General features: G+C 42.9%; 1 long non-coding RNA gene across 1 annotated transcript; it reads right to left on the reverse strand.

Moving 5' to 3' along the window:
- Positions 1–1,516: 1,516 nt before the first annotated feature.
- LOC135327933 (uncharacterized) lies at positions 1,517–13,061 on the reverse strand. The gene is made up of 2 exons (XR_010388572.1): positions 12,841–13,061; positions 1,517–4,025 (listed from the first exon to the last, which is right to left on the reverse strand). It is a non-coding gene; the product is annotated as an uncharacterized LOC135327933 (long non-coding RNA).
- Between the last annotated feature and the right edge of the window lie 460 nt (positions 13,062–13,521).

Consider the following 13,521-nt stretch of genomic DNA (forward strand, 5'->3'; position numbering starts at 1 on the left):
GCAAAGAGTTTTCAATGGGAGGAGTGACACTAAAACCCGTTCCCTCATTGACAGTAATTATATTCTTTCACCTGCTTCTCTCCATTTACCTGGGCTTCTGCTGAAAACTCGCTGTGACCACTCTAAGGAAATTCTGTTACGTGCTGACATTTACTAGGTGACAACAAGGTCAGGTCAGCTGTTTGATACCCAAATCTTTGCATGTAATTATCAGGTAGTATTACAGGTAACTGAGGCTCAGCACATTTCAAGGGGTTATGATGAAGCAGCTCTCATACTTGTTTAAGCTTTCTCTCAATAAGATTTTTAAAGGGGCAGGTGGAATTTTATTTTTATAGTTTTATATCCTGTGCATCTCACGGTCAAACTTAAAAATAATTTCGGGGTTGCTTTTTTTGCAACTAAAAAATGTGAATAAGCAATGAGTGGGTTTGTGAGCCCAGAAAGGTGATACTTACTAATATCTCTGAGTGGTAAAATACTCTACGAGGTTTTGATATTTGCCACCAGATTTCTTCTCTGATGTTAGCAGATCAATCCCCGTTCTCCAAATCTTCTTAAAACCTCAAAAGAGTGCTGCTTTCAACTCTTAAAAGAAAAAGCTACCCACTTTCTGCCTTTTCTTCTACGTCCAGAAAACGGTCCAACAGAAGCTTCTTAAATCAACGAGAAGCTTCACTTGGGATTAGAGTATCAGCCTGTGGATCTGACCAGACTGGAGTTAAATTACATTTCAAAACAACATTTTAAATACTACAATCACCATTTCTGAGTCCGTTTGCATGGATTTCTGTCTGTTTGGTTTTCTTTCAAGCTCAGAACCTTGCTGCCGCTGCAAAGTTGCCGTCTTAAGTGTAAATCTAATCTAAATATTTTTCAGCGTGGGGAGGGGAGGGACTTTTCTAAACCATGCTGGAAGCTTTGAAAGAGATCCCGCAGGCAGGCAGGCTTCGCCGCCGTGCTTTGCATTTCCCGGCCGGGTGCTGGGCACGGAAACCAGAGGCTCACGGAAACCAGAGGCTCACTGACACCCAGCGGCTGCCGCGGAGAGCGCAGCGCCCGCCGGCGGCTCCGCGCCCGGCCCCGCTCCGGCTCCGCGGCCGCTCCGGCCCCGTTCCCGTTCCCGTTCCCGTTCCCGTTCCCGTTCCCGTTCCCGTTCCCGTTGCCGGCCCCGGCCCCTGCAGGTCGGGGCGCCGACGCAAGCCCCGGAGGAGGCAGGTAACGACGTGTGTGGGGTGGGGGCGCAGAAAAGGCACCCCCTGCAATTTAAGGAAAACTTTTTCTTGCTCACGGGGACCTACTGACCTGTCCTCTGCTGTTTGCTTGCTTGCTTCTATCTAAGCTCCCGCAAGAAGATCAAGTATTCAAAGGCGCTGAGCACCCATCTCTCCCACTCTAGGCAGTAAACTAGGCACTTTTCAGGACGGGGATCTTGGGCAGTATCCAACAGTAACAACTAATAAGCCTTTCATGCTGGAGAAGGAAAAATACACATTCACACAAAAGCACATTCCAATATTTTCCTTCCTAAAATCTTTATTTTAAAAGAGTTTGATTTTTTTTATTTATTTATTTTATTTTATTTTATTTTTTTTTTTTGCTGCCCTGGAGGGAAGTAGCCTTTTAAAGACATGGAAATTGCACACACATCATCCAACACAAACAGGTAAATACTCCGCGGCTGCATAGACTTTATGCTTCTAACCACCTGGGTGTGCATGCTGGGATCATGAGGTCTGAGGTGTGCTGGGGAAAGAGCTCTCTGTTATCTGAGGAAAAACAAAGAGTAGGAACTGGAGGAAGGTGTAAGAAAAACACAGGAGCCAGAGACCAAAGAAAAAAACAATAATTAAATCAACCCCATTCTCTATGATAAAAATGAGGCAGAAAAGTTACATTTAGAAGACACATGAAGTAGCCGTGGAAGCTGCATGTACAGTGCCTTACAAGTGAATATCAATTGATCTTAGCCATTAGCATCATAAACCTGAGCTGCCTTGCTGAACTTCCTCACACTCTGAGGATGTCCAGACTGAAGGGTTTTGTCAGTCTCAACACTCGTAAAAGCGGAGGTGACAGACGCCTGGAGCTCCAGCACTGGAGGCCTGATCAGGCACACCTTGGCGTAGCTCCGGCAAAGGCAAAGGTGGGCTCTAGTGAGAAGATGGGTGTAACTGTGCTTGTATCCAAGATTAACAGCCCTTTACACACCTTATATAGCTCACAGCAGCAGTAAATGAGAGTTTCGCTCTTCTTGATGCTGGCATTCTTGCCATGCTCAGCACTAGAGTTTCTGAATGCTTTACAGTCCTCAAAGGGAACATGAAAAAATGGGTCTTTCATCACAAATACTTGTTTCTCTCTTCCAGGCTTAGTGATCTGTATTCCCTGAGTACTACAAGCAGGAATCTCCACCTTCTTTTAGACTTGGCAATGTTAGGTAGAAAAGATGGTTTTCATTTTGCCTGCTGTTTATATGCACAAGACAAGCACTAACAGCGTGGGGTGCTCCTTCCAAAATCGGCTGTATGGCTCTCATTCATAACAGATCTGTGGCCATTCGGTTCTCTCCAGCTGTCAACAAGCTGGGCATGCTGCAGTTGCTGGGTATTTCACAGAATATACTGGAATCCTCCCTAAAGTAAATGGAGATTGCCTGTTAGCTGCTGGCGGTGCAAGCTGACACAGGACTGGGCTGTTTCAGTGCAGCCCCAAAGAGAGCAGAAACACATACCGCTCACAGTGTGCATTTGATTTACATGCATGGGTTTTTGGCTTATTTTCAGCTATTACTGTCAACTTTTGCAAGCATAAAGGCAAAAGGTTTGTTCCTCCCACAAAATCTGGAGTGACAGCCCCATATGTGACAGTAACCTTCTGACAGGAAAAAGCTTCAGTGTCTCTTTAAGTGGGTGTCCCAACAGCAGAACAGAATTTGGAGACAGCACATCCCACAACTTTTGACAGACAAACCACCTAAAAAATGTGGGATGTGGCCCTAAGTTAAACAGAATGAATTATTTTGTCTTTTTTTTTGGGGGGGGGGGGGGGAAATAATTCCCTTGTTCTCTTCTTTAGCAATTTGCATTTGAATCGGTGGATCTGTTCTTTACATTACTTTTGAGAGCCTGCATTTCCCAAATTCCTCTTGCACCACTGGGCTTTCAAGGACAGGAGAGAAGCCAAAACATTTCCATCTAATGCAAACATGGATTACTGAAAGGATGTTCTCATTTTTTAAAAATGCACTGGAAGCACGAGCCAGGTTTGCTAGCACCTTCTCTGCAAGCCATTGCTTCCTTGAGAAGGACAAAAAAGAAAACCTCACCAAAGGAAAAGTGCAGAAGTTCCTGGAATGCCACAGCTTGCAAAGAAAGATGAAGGAAGTGCTACCAGGCAGGCAAGCACCCCCACAGCAGCTGCAAGGAGTGTTCGCACACTGTCTCGGAGGGAAATCAAGTGCGCTGATGGCTTGAGGCCCTTCCAGTCTGCAGTTGGTCAGCTCGGTTCTGCCACGCTTCAGCTCATCTTTATCAGTGGAAGACCATCTCCAAGATCAAAGATCCAGTGCAATGAGGGAAGATATTAAATACCTCACACATCAGTGAAGCTGAGATTTCAGCTGTGACTACCCCCAGGCAAATCCAAATTTCCAAATGTTCCAGGTGTGGTTCCAGGAGGCATCTTCAGTTCCAAGAAGCAGATACGTGTTTTAGCACAACCAGTGTCCAAAGCGCTTCTTCCTTGGAATATAGATGGAAACTCCATGTCAATCCAAACCATTCTTCCAGCCAATGAATACAGAAAAGTCCTGAGAAGCATTACTGAGCTGAAAGTTGCCTTTAGATACAGATATATATGAAAGATACTCTCTACTTCTCCCTTCCTCTGCTCCCAAAAGTTTGGGGAATCCAGGGAGCTAATCAAACAGAAAACCAGAAATGTCTGTGTGCGCTGATGATGATCCATCTCTGCAGAACTCATTACATGCCAGTTGCTGTACTTAGGTGGATTGAGAGGGGGATCTATCAGAGAGAAAAAGTAGAGAGTAGAGTTAAGAAGTATTTTTTTTTCCTTCTAACTGCTCTCCTTTTATCTGCTCTCCTTCTCATGTTTCTGGGTTTTTTTTTTTTCCTTCTCCTTCATCCTACGGAAGTGGTACTGAATGCTGATGAGATAATAAATGGTCCAACCCCAGGCAATCATTTTCAGGTAATTAGTTCAGCTACTGAACTTCTAAGAGTCACTTTTTTCACCTGCCCAGCCAGAAAACTTGGGTGGTTAGTTACCCCATCACTACTGAGTGGTCTTTGGGGCAGGGGCACTCAGAAGTACAAGTACTTCAGCTCCTGGATATACTGTGCAATCTCTAATTAAGCCTAACTTTGGCCTAGATATTTAGTATCTTATTTACTTTTTATAGAATTCCTTACTTGTGCGAAAAGTCCAACTTCACATCCAGATAGGATCACATCTGTGATCTTTTGTAAGCTTCTGTGTACAGGCAACCCCAGGATCGTGGATCTATTCAAGAAAGTGGAATCACAGTACTTTAGGGAATTTGGGGGTTACCCTTTTTCTGTTTCAGAATAAACATTTCAAAATTTCCTTTGGAAGAGAAGTTTGGAGAGGGAAATCATGGCATTTGTTTTAATGGACCTGACACGAGAGCTTCCAGCTTGTCCATTCCCAGGACGTTTAACCTCCTACTCACCACCAAAAACCAGAGAGCCAAGAAGTGTGGGGTTCCCTGCCACAGAGCTTGGAGCTGGGCTCTAGCTGGGGCTGGACTTCCACAGCTCCCAGCCCTGCTGCAAAGAGCCCATAGACCTTGCCGTTGTTGATCCTGGAATAGGTTGCCTTGGAGCCACGGGCCTTGAAGACTCCAACTCCAAAGCAGTCCAAGTGATGGAGACAGCCTCGTTCCACAGACTCTGGAAACCCACCAGGTGACCCAAGCAAAAGCCTTCCTGGCAGGCAGGCGGGCTTCCAGGGGAACCTTTGCCTGTGTTTTGCTGGCAGGTCTGCAAGCCTGCAGAGCTCCAAGAAACATTCTGGTTTCAACAATTTGGCATTTTTCAACAGAAATCTGTTCCATCTGAGAATTCCTACCCAACTCTGGTGTACCCTCAGAGTGTTAGAGGTGACTTCTGATGAAATGAGGGAAGATTTGGGCATGTGGATTTATACTTAGCTTCTTTGTTGCAGAACACGTGACCGCCGGATCTGCAGACAGGGACAGGAAGTTCCTCAAAGGCAAATTTTGTGTGGAAGGTTTGTGCCTTCCCCTCTGACACTGGTCAGAGTCAAACACAGAATATAGGATTAAATAAACCATTTGTCTATTTTAGTATTGGCAATTCAGATCTTACACTTACTAGATCTTAAAAAGAAATCAAGCCCCTAAAAATTACAAAATATTTCAGGCATCTCTGTTTCACAAAGAAGCAAAGGAAGGACACAACCACATTTCTTCTTCCACACAGATGGCCTTCAAAAAGTTTTGGTTTAAATCTTTGCTTTATAGTCACACCCTTTTTTTTCTTTTTTCTCCTCTTAAAGTCATCTTGGCTGACAGATGTCACTGGGCCTCAAAAGAGTTACTTGGATAAATAAGGAAATAATATTCATGAAATAGTATGTGCTAACATATCCTGCTTTTCTTTTTATCAGTTCCAACAATACCAAATTCCTCATTCCTGAGACTCAAATAAACCCATAACAGAGGGTTCACATTCAAACTCCAATCAGCAATTCACAAACTAACACAGAATGATCTATCTGATTTCACTAGGGACCTCCATATGGTGATGAAATTTATTCCGAGCCATGTTTAGGTTTTGTAGTTATGGGCACCATACAAAAACTCTGAGAGAAACTGAGATTTTTAAAGCTTAGCTGGGAATTTGGTAATACAGCTCCTACTGAAATAAGTGGATATTATTTGACTTCCAAAATCTCAGTCATACTAGAACTCTGACAAAGTCCTGTATCCTGCATGTTTGTTGTTCAGCTAAATTAAGAATAAGCTTTAATCTCTTTCAGCCTTTTGAGTCTCCAGCACTTCACTGCAACAATTTCCCAAGGCATACTTTTTTAGACAGTAACTTTGCTGTAATATCCTGGAGATGGACATGTCTTCTCCAGTTGTAATATTTTTAACCTATAAATTGTTCAGTTGGATTTCATTTTCAAAAAGCTATAATAATGAATTAATTAATGATAATAATGATAATAATGATATTAATTAATTAATGTGTACTTTGAAGTACGTAACAAATATACTTTTTTATTATGGTATAGGCGTGAAGTTTACTTGCATTGTTCTAAAAACAAAATAACACTCTGGATATATTCTATTTTTATTCTTTGTGGTTTGAAAAATAGATTGATTTTTTTCCTTCATTTTTGCCTTTTTAAGTACAGAAATGGAGTTGGATTTTTTTTCTGTATTTTTCCCTTCAGACAGCATATTTTCCTAATAGAACTCCCCTCCCCCCAAAACACAATGTGCTTTTCTGATTTACCAGCTCTAGCATTTTCTCAACAATCATGTGAGCAAGAGCAAGGACTGAATATTTTTAGGCACTAAAACTAAGCAGATGGCGAAGGATGTAGAAGATCAATAACTCTAGTTTTTGTAAAGTTTACAGCTCTGCTTATTTCAGTGTATTTCAAAATTCAGTGAGAAGAATACAAAATTTCAGAGAATGAAATGAGAGAAAACTGACTTGACCTGGGTGGCTACAAACCTACAAGAACATTTTCCAGACAGTTATTTGAAAGCAAGCTATGCACTCACTCCAGCTGTAACTGTGAACTCCCCCTTTGCTAATTTAATTGTGCTCCTGTTGCAGTTTGGTGAAAGGTCTTGGACAGATGTGTGTTCCTCTGACATTCTTCCAAGCGTGTTTGCGTGGTCAGACTTGAAAGTTTTGGGGTAGCTGAAAATCATCCCATTAGGAACCAGAAACACTGCCATCTGCTGTAGGTGACTAAGCACACTTCAAGAAGAGCCATCGCTCTGCTTTCAGGCTTGAAACCCATGTCTGCTAGGGCTTCTGCTCTTTCGGTGCTTTGCAGCACCTTTTTGGATAGGGGCTTAGCAGAGGAAGGGGAAACCAGCAGCAGGCTCTGGCGTCAGCACAGTTTTCACTACCCCTTTGGGAGCCTGAGGACCTCATTGAAAACCAGGTCGATCTGACGGCTGCCCACAAGCTGGTGGCACGGTGCTGAAAATGGGATCTCCTGGTTACAAACTAAGGGCACTTGACAGGAGAAACCAGCATTTGGCGTTGCGACCTTGAGTGAGTCACTCGATCCTTCTGTGCCTACACTTCTCAGCTGTACAACGGGGCAGCACAACTTCACTTTTTTAATTCCTTTCTCTACGCAAATGGCAAGATTCGCACACCAGGCACTGGGTCAATGATCACGCAACGTGTGAAGGTTAGTCGTTATTAGCCTACTCACATTAAGTAGAAATAGAAAAGCTAATCAGCATACCATAAGTTGGCAGTGGTTGGAGGAGACGAACAGAATTCCCCCCAAGTCATTTAGATACGATTCACATTTACAAGCACATTCCTGGACACTGTCTGAGTTGCTTCTGTAGTTACAGACTAGGCACATACTGTCCTTCAACAGTATTTTCGGTGAGTGTTTTGTGGAAAGTATCAGAGACAAAAATGATGGTAAGCAATAAGATCCTGCTTGAGCTTTTCATCCAGGGCTGCTGACCTTCCCAGCTTTGCTGCTTCCACGGCTTCTGTTCGTTAGCGGGATCTCCGTTATGATCCTGACAAGGAGGAACCGATCTGGACGCCCTTCACGCGTTTCGCTGGACTTGGAATTGATCAGTCCCTAAAAATGGGGAAAGACGATGGGTTCCTACAGCTGCACCACATAAGATAAAAAAGCATTTTGATGCTTTGTTCCAAATAGACATAAGGCAGCTGAGGTTTACACGGTATTTTTAGGACTCACGACATCCTAGAGCTCTTTATGTTGGATGCTGGCAAGGCGGCGCCATGCAGCTGCCATCTTGTATTCAGCAAGGGCTGGCGTGCCAATGGGGCCAGAACCGCGAGCCCGCGGCCTCCCCGGGAGCGACCGTGATTTTCTTTCCCTCAGACAACACCGGTGAGACTCGTCACCTGCGTATGAGCTACAGGGAGGAGACACATAAGGCAGGTTGGTGACACTCATCTCACACCCTTTCAGAAGAGTTAGTGTGGGGTTTCTAACTTCTAGCCAGATCTTCACCACCCGAAAGGGGTCCCTGCTAAATGTCTCAGTGCTGTCTCTAGCAGCTGTCCCTTCCACTCGAACCATGTCAGCTTTGGACCCAGGCCAAAATCTACGTGTGGAAGCTGTTCCCTCCTCCAACCTTCTGGACCTTAGGCAAAAGAGCTACTAAATGAGCCATACTGACACCAATACTGCAATCAATTTGTTAATAAGGATCAGAGACAGCCTCTGCTGCTGGGAGGAGGAGGAGAGGGGAAAGGAGATCATTATTTTTAATTTAAATAAATCAATATGTTAATAGAGGAAAGGATGCAACTTGCACAAGGATGATGGAAGGAGGAAGGCAAATGAATACAGCTTTTTGGGCGGGTGACATGCAGCTTGTCATTAGCTGAGGTTTAAAAAAAAAGTAAATTATTTAAATTAAAAAGAGTGGGAGTAGACAATTTTTAAAGTCCAGTAATAGCAAATAACTAATTATACCCGGGTGAGACTCAGGAGCATGCCTGGCTCTTTTCTACTTTAAAACAAATTAAAGAAAAAGGAAAGCTTGATTCCCAGGAGGGCTTATCTAAGGCCTCTCATCTCTAATACACTTCTAAGAGGACAGGGAAAATATCTTTTATCACTTAAATCTCCCTGAAATTTAAGACCAGCTGGGAATATTTTTATGTGGATATGATTCATTAAATTCATATCATTCCAAAGAAACCTTCCTGCCGGTTTATCTTTGCCACTGCAGTCATCTCTCCAGAAAAGCACAGTTTCCTGAATGTTGTCAACCTGGACAGCTCAATTTTTGGCTGAAGGTTACATTTCTTTCAGAAAGTATGGAACTGGCCCCACATTTGTCTTCTCGGGGAACTAGTATGTGCAAATCATTCGCTAAGTCAATTTTTTCCCCTCTGCTGAGACAATAGGAAAATCCTGCACCAACGCACCGGTTCTAGCCATTAGACTTCCCAGTTTTGATAGATGGGTTTTTTTTTTTTTTTTTTCACGATATGTTTCAATATTTATATATTGTACGTTGGGGTTTAGCGCCTTTGATCACATGTAGTTACGGGAGTTCTGAGGATGCCGCTCTGAAGCTGGTTCAGAGAACAGCCACATCCAGCTTCCGCTGGGATCAAATGCAGTAAGTTTGTATTTCAGCGATCCTTAGAGCTGCTCTATTGTGGAGGTACGTATGAGCTGCTAAATAGAGGGCTGTGACAGAGTTAATATCCCGGTATAATAAGCAGCCGATAAAATGCTCTGAGCAACGTTTCTGAGTTTTAAGCGGCGAATAAAACGTATGTTTTGCATAATGAGCTTCTTCATATACAGTGCCACAAAAGTTACTAGGGAGACAGGCGGTCCCAAGCTAGACGAAAAACAAAGGGAAGTTCATGTGGCAAAATCGCTGCTTGCTGCCTCCGTCTAAGAAGCCGATGCGGAGGGTGGGGAGAGACGCTGAAAAGCTGAGCGGCACCGGTGACGCCCCGGCAGCGGGGGCAGAAGGGCCGGGGAGAGGTGCGGGTGAGCGCGGGGCGGCCGGGGCTCGCGGTGCCCCGGGCGGGAGGACGCGCTGCCCGGCAGATGCTGGCTGTGCTGCTGGCGGGGCACCATGGTGATGGGCGCGCGCCGGCATCCCGAATAAAGGAGCGGCGGGACGGGGGGCTCTGGCAAGGGGGACGGGGCCGCGCTGCAGCCCGTGCCCGCACTTGGAGTCCGACTGCACCTAGTACTGGTGAAATTAAAAATAACTGCTAGTGCTTGAGTGGAAGCCCACGGTCTGCAGCTCCCTGCATTTAAACCACGGCAGAAGAGCAAACAGTTCTCACCCTCAGATTTTTCTTTTTTTCCCCAAAGCATTAAGCAGACAGCGCTCTGGCTTTTGAGGAGCTCCATATGATACAGCTGAAAATGGGAAACTGCCCCTGGGCTTTCTGTTCTGAATGTTTCTTTTCCTAAGTAGGTATCTGAGCAAATCCGGCTTTTGTGTTTCGCTGGGTAAAAGTATCATTTTTCGTACTGCCTGTTTTGCTCTGAATGAGTTCACAACTTCCATATATTTTACTTCTATTTACTACTCGAAGACTTACAGTTAGATTTCTAAGATTCTGAAAATTAGACTCATGCAGATCCTCTTCTGTTAGTAAAGGCTGTATTAGCTGATCTAGATATAGACTTAGTCCTTAGATTCAAATTCAGCCCTTTTACCACGTTTCAAAGATCCTCACAGACCTCCACTACCTTGAACATGGGAAACCTGATTAAAAATATCAGCTCCTCTCACCAGATTCCTGTGGGACTTATCAGATCTGAACTAGATTATTACACTTAAACTTTGCCTTTAAATTCAGCCCAAGTTAACAGTTTGGATCCTGTGGTTACAATTTGAAGCTATCATCAGCATTTAGGGGCCAGATTCAAACAGGAATCACCAGCAAGAGCCCATGCCACAGTCGTATATTGGTTTTCCATCCACCAAACGCCATGCAGCTCTCTGCAGATTTCCAAATGCAGCCAGTAGTAAAACACTAGCAGCCTTCACTAAATATTCATGAATTATTTTTTTTAAAAGCCCTAACAAAACAAGAAAAAAATTCCTGGTATAACAGTCCTCCCGTTAAAAAAAAAAACAAACCCTTTACTTATTCAACAGTGGGTTTTGCTTTAGGACCTCATATCATCATCACAAGAACAGTTTTCATCAGTGGGCAGTGTTTTGCTGCTGCCGTTCGACTGGCAATTAGAGCAACTAACAGATACAGTCCAGGTAATAGTGAATCTATCTGTCAAAAGGGAATTTGCATTTCTCTCCATGTCACTTATGTTAAAGACATACAGGACCATACAATAATCATCACTATATAAACATGTTATAATTGTAAGGTCTTTGGAGCAATGACCTTCCATTTTGTATAGTGTACTGGTATAAGAGCTTTTAAGCTGTATAAAAGGTTTTGAACCTTCTCTTCATAGTTTTTGACCACTCCTGTAATACAATTAGCAAATCATTGCATACATATATATACACGCACATATAGTAGCCGGCATTTTATACGTCTCTAAACATGTGAGCAAACAGGTATTGTACATATGTGTGGCTGCGTGTAAAACCACCATGCTGTTAATGCGTAACAATATTTGGGACTGCTGTGTTTTAAGCATATGGTTTAAAGGAATTTCTTTAAGATAAATTCAATAATTACATAAATAAAATAGATTCTGAAAGCCTACATTGGTATCAGGTGCTTTCTATTAAGAAAAGCACTATGAAAAAAGTATTAGCAGCTGAACCTAATTATTGGTGATGAAAGTCATTTCATTTCAAACATCCTATTAACTAAAATCCATACATAGAAATTATTGGCTGCTTGCACCAATCCCCATTATAAAAACCGGTGAAATCCCTTTGCAAAAAAGGGAAGACTACAGCTTAAACCTTAAGTACTTCGATAAAAATATAAGATCAGTTTCATCCCAAAGTACAAATCCCAATCTCCATCTAAAACTGCCTGACCCTAAAATATATTCAGACCTTGTTCTAATCACAGGAGATGTATTCTGAATAGGACAGCCCTCTATCATCTGCTAAGTCTCTTTAAGTCATCGTTTTCACTATATCTGAAAAATTAATTCCTTTTCAGAAATATTCTCATCTTCTAGTAAAAGAAAAAAAAAAAAAAGCTTTTTGATGTAGAGTGACAGGATTATGAAGTGACCCTTCAGGTCAGAAGGAGACTTTTCCTTTTCTCATCAAGGAAATCAATTTCTAAGTCCAAGTCTCTTAAAATAATATATTCTTGTGGCACGCATACAGCTTTTTTTGATCTGCTATGAAAAGAATAAGAGGTAAAGAGGATCAGGGGTGGTGATGGAATATTATAATCTGCCACACTCACACATCAGCCTTTCACTAAGTAATTCCAGATAAATTGAGGATTTACATATTTAAGATTAAATGGGGAAAGAGTAGCGATGCATAAATAGAAGAATACAAAGATACAATTTGGGGAAGTTAACTCTTAAAAACTTAACTGTTACTTGATATTTGGTACCCTTCCCTGTCCCACCCCATCTTTTTTAAAGCGCATAATGTTTATTAGGAAATAAACAGGATAATCTCTTTTAGATCAACCAAGCACAAACACAGATGCCTTAGGGTTTCTCTCCTCCACCCCTCCCACCTTCACTACTGAAAAAATACCAATTACCATGACAAGAAACAGTTAAATGCCTCCAAAGACACATACACACAGCAGATGGAAAACAGGAGGAAACCAGCTGGAAGTGTGTTTCCCTTAGAACTGTTTTTAACAGCCTGTGCACAAATAATGTCTCACTAATATGCAGATAAAAATAAAACATAAATATTTAAAAGGTGACTGGTCAAAGCAACAAGATGGCATTCGATATGGGAACTTTCCCTTTTCTAGTACCCTCCGTGTCCACACTCTGGGTAATGGTTCAGAGACATCCTGAACTACGTCCATGATTCTGGGAAAGTAACTTTAACACGAGAGCTCTGGTAACGGCAGTAACCTTTTGGTACTGTTATTTGTAAGGCACATGCACTTGCCTTGTTTTTTTATTACTCACCTGTTCAGCCTTTGCTTTTATGTTCAGCTTCCTGAAGCAGCCTCCCGGCGCGATGTCCCCCAGCCGAGTGCCAGGAGCTGTCGTTCACCCCAGCGCAAGACGTGGAGGCCAACCTTTCAAAAAATGACTAGTCCTGTCGGGTGCACAACCAGAACTCTTTTCCAGAAAATACTAAGCACTTACTTTCTGATAATGAGAATATTTTAAAATGCCCCACATTAGTAATCTTAGATCCCTATAATTCATATTTATCACCAAACATATTGGCTTGACCCCCAGAGTCCACACAATATCCAGGCTCCCTTGTGCTCCCGTGGCCATGCCATTACAGAAAGCAAAGACAGAAGTGAAGAGGAGGGATGAAAATGTTCATGTCCCTTCCTAGCTGAAGCAATGCAAGAGAGGCAGGGGAAAGCACTGACCTCTGCTTTCCAGAAATAAGAGAAACTTCCAGCAGTATAACCAAGACCAAGGCAGTTGCAAGGCAAAGTGGAAATGGGATGTTCTTCCCTAGGATCCCCCGAGACAGAAGCATTTGTGATATATCATGCTTGTCATATCTTTGATCTTAACAACTTTATTATCAGCTAGAACAATTTTAAGCAATGTGGGTGGGTTGGCTGCTGCTTATTTAGATGTCTTCCTTTACAGTCCCTTTTCCATTGAGCCTCAATAGGTATC

Source organism: Dromaius novaehollandiae, chromosome 3 (assembly GCF_036370855.1).
Source record: "Dromaius novaehollandiae isolate bDroNov1 chromosome 3, bDroNov1.hap1, whole genome shotgun sequence".
Classification (NCBI taxonomy): domain Eukaryota; kingdom Metazoa; phylum Chordata; class Aves; order Casuariiformes; family Dromaiidae; genus Dromaius; species Dromaius novaehollandiae.